The 10,479-nt window shown below is 39.0% G+C and overlaps 1 long non-coding RNA gene across 2 annotated transcripts; it reads left to right on the top strand.

Moving 5' to 3' along the window:
• Window positions 1-6,380: 6,380 nt before the first annotated feature.
• Window positions 6,381-10,159, top strand: LOC141334122 (uncharacterized). Of its 2 annotated transcripts, XR_012355479.1 has the most exons (4): window positions 6,381-6,890; window positions 7,928-8,053; window positions 8,414-8,516; window positions 9,427-10,159. It is a non-coding gene; the product is annotated as an uncharacterized lncRNA (long non-coding RNA). The 2 variants fall into 2 exon arrangements; XR_012355478.1 differs by having other exon boundaries at window positions 6,381-8,053.
• Window positions 10,160-10,479: the final 320 nt, after the last annotated feature.

Below are 10,479 nucleotides of genomic sequence, written 5' to 3'. Positions count from 1 at the left end.
AGAAAGAAGAGTTAAATAAAGGAAAGTAATACTTAAGTGCATTGTCACGCAGGACAAGTCGCAGTCTTTACCCTCGTTGGTCTTCACACGAGGAGGCTGAACGCTTCAGCGTCAGCTGATACAACGCACTTAAATACACCACCAATCAATACTTTACTGAGAACAGCTGGGGACGCTTCCTTGGCTGAGTGAGCCCCCAAATGGATCGTACGCAAATGGGTCAAATCGAAACTAAAATGCAACACACTTTGCACTTTTAAGCGCGCTCAGGAAGGGAAGGATATGAGTAACAAAAGCTTCCCTTGGCCGTCGGCTCAGTATTTCAATTTGAATAAATACAATCAAAGCTACAATTTAAAACGAAAACACTAGCAAGATAAATATACAGAGGAAACAACTGCTTTCTAACAGCAACTAAATGCAAATAGAAATGAATAAGTAAATAAATACTGTATTTTCTATAGGAGACTGTTACGTTTAGTTGCTGCTAGATAACACTTCCTTGTTTTCTATTTAAGTACTCACTTACGCGCTGTCATTCTGTCCACGCTTGAGGACTGAAAATCACTTATCCCTGTCCTGTGAAACACAATGGCCAACCAATGGCATTTCATTTAATCAGAATCCTCTCACCGAATTGATGTTCAGTCCTGAGTTCTGGAAACTCACGTTATAACCAAGTGTGGATGCAATGTAAATAAGAGATTCATTGTCCTGTGTATTTGTCACAGTTCTGTATGTTTGTCGACTTGGTTTCTCCCATTGTCTCCCCCCGTTGATCTGTCTGCTTTGGTTTTGCCCTTGTTTGTCCTGATCCCAGTCACCTGTGCTTAATTATTAGTTAGCCTTTATAGTCTGTCTTTGAGTTCAGTTCCCTGTCGGTCCTTAATGTTGTCTACACATGTGTGGAAGATCTCTGCCAGCCTGCCTTCTCCTGTATGTCCATCTTAAAGAGTGATATTAAATATAGTTGTTTATTTGTATCTGGTCTATCGTCTTGTTCGTCCAGCACGTAATCATAACAGTAATGAGATTTGTGGATTATAGCAATTTGTTTTGAAAAAATTTATGCGACAACGGAATGCATTCACAAAATGGCGGTTACAACAATGCTCCGTCATGTCACTGCTGCCAATCCTGTGTCATGTCAAGCCACATCTGTTTACGTAGAGCCAAGTAACACTATGTCCGCCAAGTCAGCGCCTGCTAACGCCACGTCTGCCAAGTCAGCGCCCGCCAGCACCACGTCTGCCAAGCCAGCACACGCTAGCGCCACGTCAGCCAAGCCACAGCCTGCTCACGTCAGCCAAGCCACAGCCTGCTCATGTCATGTCTGCTTCTCCTGAGTCTGTACCAGCTGCTGTTCCTGCAAAGTCAAGTCACGCTACAGCTGCTGTTCCTGCAAGGTCAAGTCACATCCCAACTGCTGTTTCCGCAAAGTCAAGTCATGTCACAGCTGCTGCTCCTGCAAAGTCAAGTCACGTCACAGCTACTGTTCCTGTGCCAAGTCGCAGGTGTTCTTTCAAGGTCAAGTTCAGTCGCAGCTGTCCCTTCAAAGTCAAGTCGAGTAACAGTGGTCCCTCCAGAGTCCAGTCAAGTCAGAGCTGCACTTCCTGTGCCAAGTCAGGTCATTCCTGTTCCTCTAAAGTCAAGTTGAGTTACAGCTGCACCTCCCGAGTCAGGTCAAGACACAGCATCACATCCTGAGTCAAGCCAAGACACTGCTTCACATCCGAAGTCAAGACACAACAGCACTTCCAGAGTCACGTCAAGACACAGCAGCACCTCCTAAATCAAGTCAAGTCGCAGCAGTTCCAGGAAAGACAAGCCAAGTCGCAGCTGCTCCAGCAAAGTCAAGCCAAGTCGCAGCTGTTTCAGCAAAGTCAAGTTGAGTCAAGGCACAACTGTTCCAGAAAAGCCAAGTCAAGTCGCAGCTGTTCCAGCAAGGTCAAGTCAAGTCACAGCTGCTCCTTCAAAATCAAGTTAAGTCACAACGGTTCCTTCAAAGTCAAGCCAAGTCACAGCTATCCCTTCAAGGTCAACCAAGGTAACAGCTTCTTTTCCTGAGCCAGGTCACGCCTGACCCGAGCATAGAGAGCCAAGCCATGTCTCGTCCAACTGGTCTCCCAGAGCCAAGCCTCTTCTCAGCTGGTTTCCCAGAGCCAAGTCACGTTTCAGCTGATCTCCCAGAGTCAAGTCTTGTCTCAGCTGATCTCCCACAGTCAAGTCTTATTTCAGCTGGTCGTCCAGAGTCAAGTCACGTCTTAGCTGATCTCCCAGAGTCAAGTCACGTTTCAGCTGATCTCCCAGAGCCAAATCACATTTCAGCTGATCTCCCAGAGCCAAGTCATGTTTCAGCTGATCTCCCAGACTCAAGTCTCGTCTCAGCTGATCTCCCACAGTCAAGTCTCATTTCAGCTGGTCGTCCAGAGTCAAGTCACGTCTTAGCTGATCTCCCAGAGTCAAGTCACATTTCAGCTGATCTCCCAGAGCCAAATCACATTTCAGCTGATCTCCCAGAGCCAAGTCATGTTTAAGCTGATCTCCCAGACTCAAGTTTCGTCTCAGCTGATCTCCCACAGTCAAGTCTCATTTCAGCTGGTCGTCCAGAGTCAAGTCACGTCTTAGCTGATCTCCCAGAGTCAAGTCACGTTTCAGCTGATCTCCCAGAGTCAAGTTTCGTTTCAGCTGGTCGTCCAGAGTCATATCACAGTTGGTTGTTCTGAATTCTGCTCCGTCTACACTGCCCTGTTGGGCTCATGCTCCGTCTGCTCCGCCCTGGTTGGCTCCTGCTCCAACTGCTTCGCCCTGTTGGGTTCCTGTTCCGTCGTGAAGGGCTTCTGTCTGGTTCTGGTGGTCTTCTACTCCGCCATGGGGATTGTCGCTCCTGTCTACCCTGCTGTGGTGGTCCTCAACTCTCCCTGTCCTGCCGGCTCCGCCCTGGCTCTCTGATCTGCCGGTCCTGCCTCAGTCCCTAGGTCCTCCACCCCCACATGGACCTGGCCCTCCATCCCTCCCCCGTTCCACCTCCGCTTCACCGCCCTCTGGTATTATACAGATCTGGCCATTAAAAATGCGTCTATTTTCACGCGGCAGCCTGCAATTCGGCACGCGTGGGCACGCGTCCTACCGCAGCTGCTTTTTTTTATTTTTTTACAACGTTGTTGCGCTTTATATAATATCCACCAGGTGGCGCAAGGAACAACATTCTGTAGCCAAACACCATGGCCAGCTCTAGGGGGCGTTGGTCATATATACCAGTACAATAGTTCAATGATTCCTCTTTCCTGAAATTATGGTTCCAACCAATAGCAAAAAGATAGCCTATTCATAAGCAGGTGCAGTTGTATTGTTATTTTGTTTTCTTTCTTTGTTTTCCTGACGAACATTTATTAGACTGCATCGGAAATAGAAATGTTAATTTCATTTATTTTATTTTTCCAACCGACAACTGACGTAAACCGCTAAATTCGTTTTCAGGGATTAATTATACACAAGCAAGAAGCAGCATCAGAACCTCACGCGCAGAGCTTATGCACAGAGAAAAACCCAATAAACCTATATATAATAATAAATAAAATAGGCCCATATAAGAAATATATGTTTTTCTTTTCTGAATGAATAATAATTTAACAAATTAATAAGTAGCAAGCCTGTATGCAGAATTTTAGGCAATTTCTGTGATGCGCCCTTAAACCAGCATCTTGTTTCCATTTTTTTTTTTTTTTTTTTTGTTTTTTTACAAATAGCCTACACATCTGTTGTTGTTTTTTTTTATTGTGATTGTACACAAATAACAGAAATATGTAAAATAGCATAGTTTTGAGCAATGCCGTACTCTTGAACGAGTATTGTAAGCTGTATCCACTTTATTAAGGGAAAAAAATCAAGTGATCCTGACGGCGCCGCAGGCAGTTAAATAACTCGACAACTTTCACCTTCAGAATAAAATACATTATATATTTCAGCGTTTTAAAGCAACATCAAATTAAGATATGCATGTTTAAGAGGTAGTTCGTCTTTTTCTTTTTCTAAGATACACAATTTTAGATACACTAACAATTAATTTGAGTAGAGACAAATAGAAATGGGAAGGATAAATATAAACTACAATATTTTTGCGATTTTGGTGCTTAGAAATGTATTCTAAGCGGGCCGCGGGCGAATAATAAAGTTAATATAGCGCGGAGCTGGTGGATGCGGAATAAAACCTTGTGGAAGCGGGACTGGAAAAGCACTTTGTTATATAGAGTATAGACTATTTAGATACTTCATCATCAAGCAAAAATTTATTCATAAGCAGGAGCAGTTTTATTATTATTTTCTTTTCTTTTTTTCCTGATGAACTTTTATTAGACTGCATTGAAAATAGAAATGTTAATTTTTTTTTTCAAACGACAACCGACGCGTTTAGTTATTAGCCTATTAACGACCAGATTGTGTTAAATTACATTTAAATTTAAATTGAAACGTGGCTGTGTCATATTAATAACAGCTAAATTCGTTTTGAGGGGTTAATTGTACACAAGCAAAAAGCAGCAGAAACATCAGAACGTCACGCGCAGAGCTTATGCACAGAGAAAACCCCAAAAAAGCTGTATGTAAAATAAATAAAAATGCCCATATGCGAAATATAATTTTCTTAATGAATAATAATTTAAAAAAAAGAAATAAAATTAAATTAATAAGTAGCAAGCCTATATGCAGAATTGTAGGCAATTTCTGTGATGCGCCCTTAAACTAGCATCTCGTTTCCATTTTTTTTTTTTTACAAATAGCATACACATCTGTTTTTTTCATTGTGATTGTACACAAATAACAGAAATATGTAAAATAGCATAGTTTTGCGCAATCCCGTACTCTTGAAGGATTATTGTAAGCTGTATCCACAATAAAAAAGTGATCCTGACGGCGCCGCGGGCAGTTGAATAACTCGACAACTTTCACCTTCAGAATAAAATACATTATATATTTCAGCGTTTTAAAGCAACATCAAATTAAGATATGCCTGTTTAAGAGGTAGTTCGTCTTTTTCTTTTTCTAAGATACACAATTTTAGATACACTGACAATTAATTTGAGTAGAGAGAAATAGAAATGGAGAGGTTAAATATAAACTACAGTTTTTTTAGAGTTAAAAATTAATTAATTTATTATTATTATTATTATTATTTTGATTTGTTTTTGCGATTTTGGTGCTTAGAAATTTATTCTAAGCAGGCAGCGGGCAAATAATATAGTTAATATAGCGGGAGCGGGTGGATGCGGAATAAAACCTCGTCGAATCGGGACTGGAAAAGCACTTTGTTATATCCTATAGACTAAACTTCATCATCAAGCATGGGCGTCGGAAGCAAAATAAATGTAAAAATGTAAAAACAGAAAAAAAAAATACTTTAGTATATGCCATTTTCTGTAGTCGGGTGCCTTTTATTTAATGTTTTTACACAATGCAAATAGGCCATATTTACAAATATTACAAAAGACGGCTATTATGCAACATTTTCAGTGGCGCAAGTGATAATACGAGTAACATATCGTTTATGACACGGGAGACCCGAGTTCGCGTCCGCCTTTTGGTGAAATCATTTTCGAAATCGTCTCCCTTTTCACTTATATCACATCGGAAAGGCATTTGTTTATTTGTAAATTAATGAAATAATTGAACAGTTGAAATAAAGTATCAACTAGGGTTAGGTCACCTAACTTAAGTGTATCTGAGCACTATACTGTACTTTTAGGAGTGTTAATAATTAATTTTATTATTATTATTATTATTATTATTATTATTATTATTATTATTATTATTATTGTCTTTAGATTTGTTCTTACATTTTTGATGCTGTACATTAAGATGGCGCTCTGCCCATGCAGTTTTTTTTTTCTTAAAAACTAATTGAAGTGAAAGGGAAGAAACCCATGTAGATTTGGCCTAATGTCCATGTAAATACTATAGCCTAGTATTATATCCTAATATAGAAAATAATTTAGACAAATAAACAGAAGGTTCACTTTTCAAAACAATAAAGCTTATATGACTGACAACGAATACAGTTGTTAAGTATCAAAAGTGCTCCAGTGAGTTATGCAATTTTTCCCCACCTTTTTTCTTTTTCTTTTTTTTAAAGTGGAAAAGTAGTTCTTCTATTTCGAAGAAGTTCGTTAAGCCTGGAACTAGGCTTAAGTCTGTTCTGGGAAACCAAAGGGAAGTGTTTTTTTTTTTTTTTCAGTTTTCTGAAAAGTAGCCGTTAATGAGGCATCAGAGTTAAGCGGCATGCAGTATAAAGAGCGAAATGTTTATGAATGGCAGAGTGGGGGTGGGGTGGGGTGTTGAATGCTGTCTGTTGCCTTGTTGTAATCAACATTTGGAGACTTGGGGGTGCTGGGGGCGGATTCCGACTGCATTCAGTTGCATTTCGAATTCAGCATTCAAATGCATGCCAGGGAGAAGGGGAAAGCTTTCCTCACTCGCTCCACTTTTTTCAAAACATTAGTGTCCACGGCCCTGACACCAGTGATGCGCGGGTCAGTGGATAAACAACCCGAACCCGATCGACGTTTTCAACTAAACCGCCCGCAACTCGGACCGCCGAATAAAAAAATAAAATATTGTACACTCTAAAAAGTGCTGGGTTATTTTTGTAAACACATTGCTGGGTTAATTGTGCTGGGTCAAAATATTGGGTTGTTTGAGGCACTGTAAACACACAGTTGGGTTGATCATGCTGGGTCAAATGGACTATAAGGGGTTCTTTCACTATGAACACCAGGGTTGGGTTATTTTGACCCAACCGGTTTGTTTATTTTTTTCACTTCATCGAACATTCTGGATTCTTCACTCGTCTCCAGTCCTCAGGCGGACACACACCTCGCAGCAAGCAGGATTATAAGGTAAATTAATAATATGATTATATAATTATTTACCTTTATTTTTAATAAGTTGTGTTTTAGAGCACACTGATTTCACTGTTTAATGCAATATTTGATATGTCGCTGTGCGGGGTTGGCATTTTATTCCGTGAATGACGAGCGTTGTAACTTAAGCAGCCTAGCGATGTACTTTTTTGCCTCAACAATCGCTTTATTGTTATATAAAGTGTGTGTGTGTGTGTGTGTGTGTGTGTGTGTGTGTGTGTGTGTGTGTGTGCGTGTGTGTGTGTGTGTAACGTTAGTGTTATTTGTATAACTTACAGTATACATATGGCCTTTATTTTAACGCCTAATGGATAGAGTAGGTCAGAAATACGGGGGTAAGTTCCTTTACTGTCTGCATACTGTATGGCTTTGTAATTTTTTGTCAAAATTAGATAATTTCATACAAAAATTTATCTTTTAAGGGCATATTTCTTCAAGTAAATGTCTGCGACGTGCCGAATCCAATGATAGATCCATATGTTTTATGTTGAGCATTTTCGCGCTTTTTTCCTTGAGGTATCTGCATTAGCTAAAACGCCATGTCCCTTACTTTAATAATGTTAAACCACAATATGACTGGTATGTACTATTGTTTATTACTTAAATGTAATGTTGTCTTAGCTACAGTATGTAAAGTTAGACTTAATCTCTCGTGGTGTATGTGGCCGTTCACATGTCGCGTTTTTTGCGCACTGAAGTTCGTTATTTCAAATGTAGATGCCAATATACGCCAGAGTCCTTTTAAGAGTATTCTATAGTCTTTGTATACGCTCATAATGGAAGCTCGTTTTTTCCATCCGCGGGACATGGTTGCTTAGCAACGGCAGACGCCATTAGAGAGCAAGCTGCCTTTTGGAAAGAATGAGAAAGCGACGCGTCTTGCGTTTTCACGCGTTTTTATGCGCGCCATGTGAACGGCCCCTTACTCTTCCTCTATTTTAGTGAATGCCTGTGTTTACAAACTAGGAGACCAGTATAAACCTTAAACTTATTGAACCACATTTGTTTTTCAGATTTTATCAGATTTCACAAGACTTTAAGAAGCTATATCCAGAGGCAGACTTTTTGAAGACTGGGCTACAGTTGCAGACCTAATTCTTGCCAGCGCTCAGGTGCATTCCTGGGTGACATGACTTAAGGTAAGCTTTTTCTTATAATATGTCTTATAATATCTATAAAAACAATATGCAACTGTATTTGACACATATCAACTGGTAAATACAATGGTACAGTAACACTTAACTAGTTGCTTATTAGCTTGTATATTGGCTGTTAATTAGTATTTATGAAGCACATACTGATGCCTTATTCTGCATGAGCATATTCTGCATCCCTGAATCTGACCCCATACCTAAACTTAACCTGCAGTAGTTGAATGAGGGTGGGAATTAATTTGCATTATTTAAAGGAATGAAGAAATCTTCATATGAAAGTGTTTCAGTTTGTTGTTTTGATTATAAAATATGTTTCACAGTTTGCATATTATTCCTATGTTTTAGATGCTAAAGGGGAAAGTGCCGTCAAAGTCCTGCCCACTCTGGATAAAAGGTCTTCAGACCCACATCCACGGAATCCCGGAGGCCATTCATTGACGTACAACCTGTAAGTTTTGTTTTACGTTTTCTGCTCTAATAAGGGTGTATATATATATAAACACAGTGGTGGCCAAAATTATTATAACAGTTGTATTTTCACCAGCTAAAAAATGATTTTAAGTCTGTGTTTGTTATCTTTTGCTGAAGTGTGTCAGTAAGAAATATCAGTTTACATTTCCAAACATTCATTTTGCCTTTAATTGTAATAATCCAGTGAGGTTTTTGTTTGCACAACAGCCAATCCTCCACACAGAAATCTGATCTCATCATCATCCAGTCTGTCTGGAATAACATGAAGAAACAGAACAAACTGAGACAGACTAAATCCAGAAGAACCATGACAACGTCTCCAAGATGCTTCAAGAGACCCACCTGCAAAGCTACCTGAAAAACTATGTGCAAGTGCACCTAGTGTAGGGCAAAAGCTGCTTTAAACGCAAAAGAATGGTCAAACCAAATGTTGATTTAATTTAGTTAATCAAGGTTAATTGATAAAGAACATTTATTTATGACATTATTTTGACAGCATCATTTTATGACATTTTTAGACAAGTGCTTAAAACTTTTAACAGAACTGTAGACGCTGTCACAGTTCTTCTGGATGATGATGAGATCAGATCTCTGTGTGGAGCACTGGCTGTTGTGCAAACAAAAATGTCACTGGATTATCACAATTAATGGCAAAATGAATGGAAATGTAAACCGATATTTCCTACTGACACACTACAGCAAAAGATAGAAATCACTGACTTAAAACCTTATTTAGCTTGTGAAAATACTAGTGTTCTAATAATTTTGGCCACAACTGTATGAAAAGTAAAATGAGCATTTATTTCATGCCTCTGTTTATGTTCATAAAATACACTTAACTTAAAATGTTAGTTATGTTGCAAGACTAAATGCCGTATAATTAACAGGTGGGGACCAACATGGTGGATTTGAGCCTTGGGATGAGACAACAACATTTCTAGACCTTCGCCATTGTTCCAGGCCATGCCATTGAAGCGGACTTGTTGCCTGGGAATTTCTCCAGCTTGCAGTATATCATATTGATGGACATAAGTCTTCATGTGTGAAGTTTTTGAGGGCAACAGTTTTTTTTTTTTTTGGCCACTTGTAACATGTTTTAAATTGTAAGAATTGTCAGGTGGACTCTTTGTTTGGCTTAGTTTTAATGGCACGATGTTTGGAATGATTCTAATGTGGTAATAATTTTTGAGTGTTCTGCTGCTGCAATGTTGACATAAAGAATAGGAATATATTGTGCCTTGTTTACAGTTTTGTGTTTAAAAGAAACTGATCTACTAAAACCGTTATTTGTGTCTGTAAGGGTTGGACAAAATGTGTGACAGCTGCAACTATTTGAAAATTGTATTAAAAAGAAATATGAAAACTCATTAAATTGACATTTACAGATGCATTTTTTGTGTTGTGTAACTGTATTACAGAAAAACAATAATAATTTTACATTCTTTTGTGATTTATATATTATTATTGGTAAATATAAAGGTAGCAAGGCAATTAGACAACAAATAACCCAATATTTAGGTAGTGTTTAACCCAGCAACACAGTTAATCTGACCCACTGGTTGGGTCAAATAAACAACCCAGCATTTTGGGTCAAATGATTTAACCCAGCACTTGGGTCAAAACAACCCAACGCGTGTTCTGTCCCATAGTTACCCAGCAGCTGGGTTATGGTTGGGTTATTTTTTAACCCAGCACTTTTTAGAGTGTACCCGACCCGCCTCCTGACCCGTATGTTTAATACTAAAGTGATTAAGCTGTGGAGATGCGGTCTGAAATATCCGACATCTGAAATCCATTGGTGTACAAGCTGCTTTAAAATAAAATAATGTGTCCTGTTGTAAAGTCGTTGCCGTATTGTTGTGTACGAAGTTAAGATGTTATTATTTTAAGAAATGTATATTTATATGTTTTAGGATTCTCCTTGTTTTTGTTTTAGACAT

This window comes from Garra rufa, chromosome 4 (genome assembly GCF_049309525.1).
Source record: "Garra rufa chromosome 4, GarRuf1.0, whole genome shotgun sequence".
Taxonomy (NCBI): domain Eukaryota; kingdom Metazoa; phylum Chordata; class Actinopteri; order Cypriniformes; family Cyprinidae; genus Garra; species Garra rufa.
The sequence above is the reverse complement of the archived record's forward strand: the minus strand, read 5'-3'. Positions and strand labels throughout refer to the sequence as shown.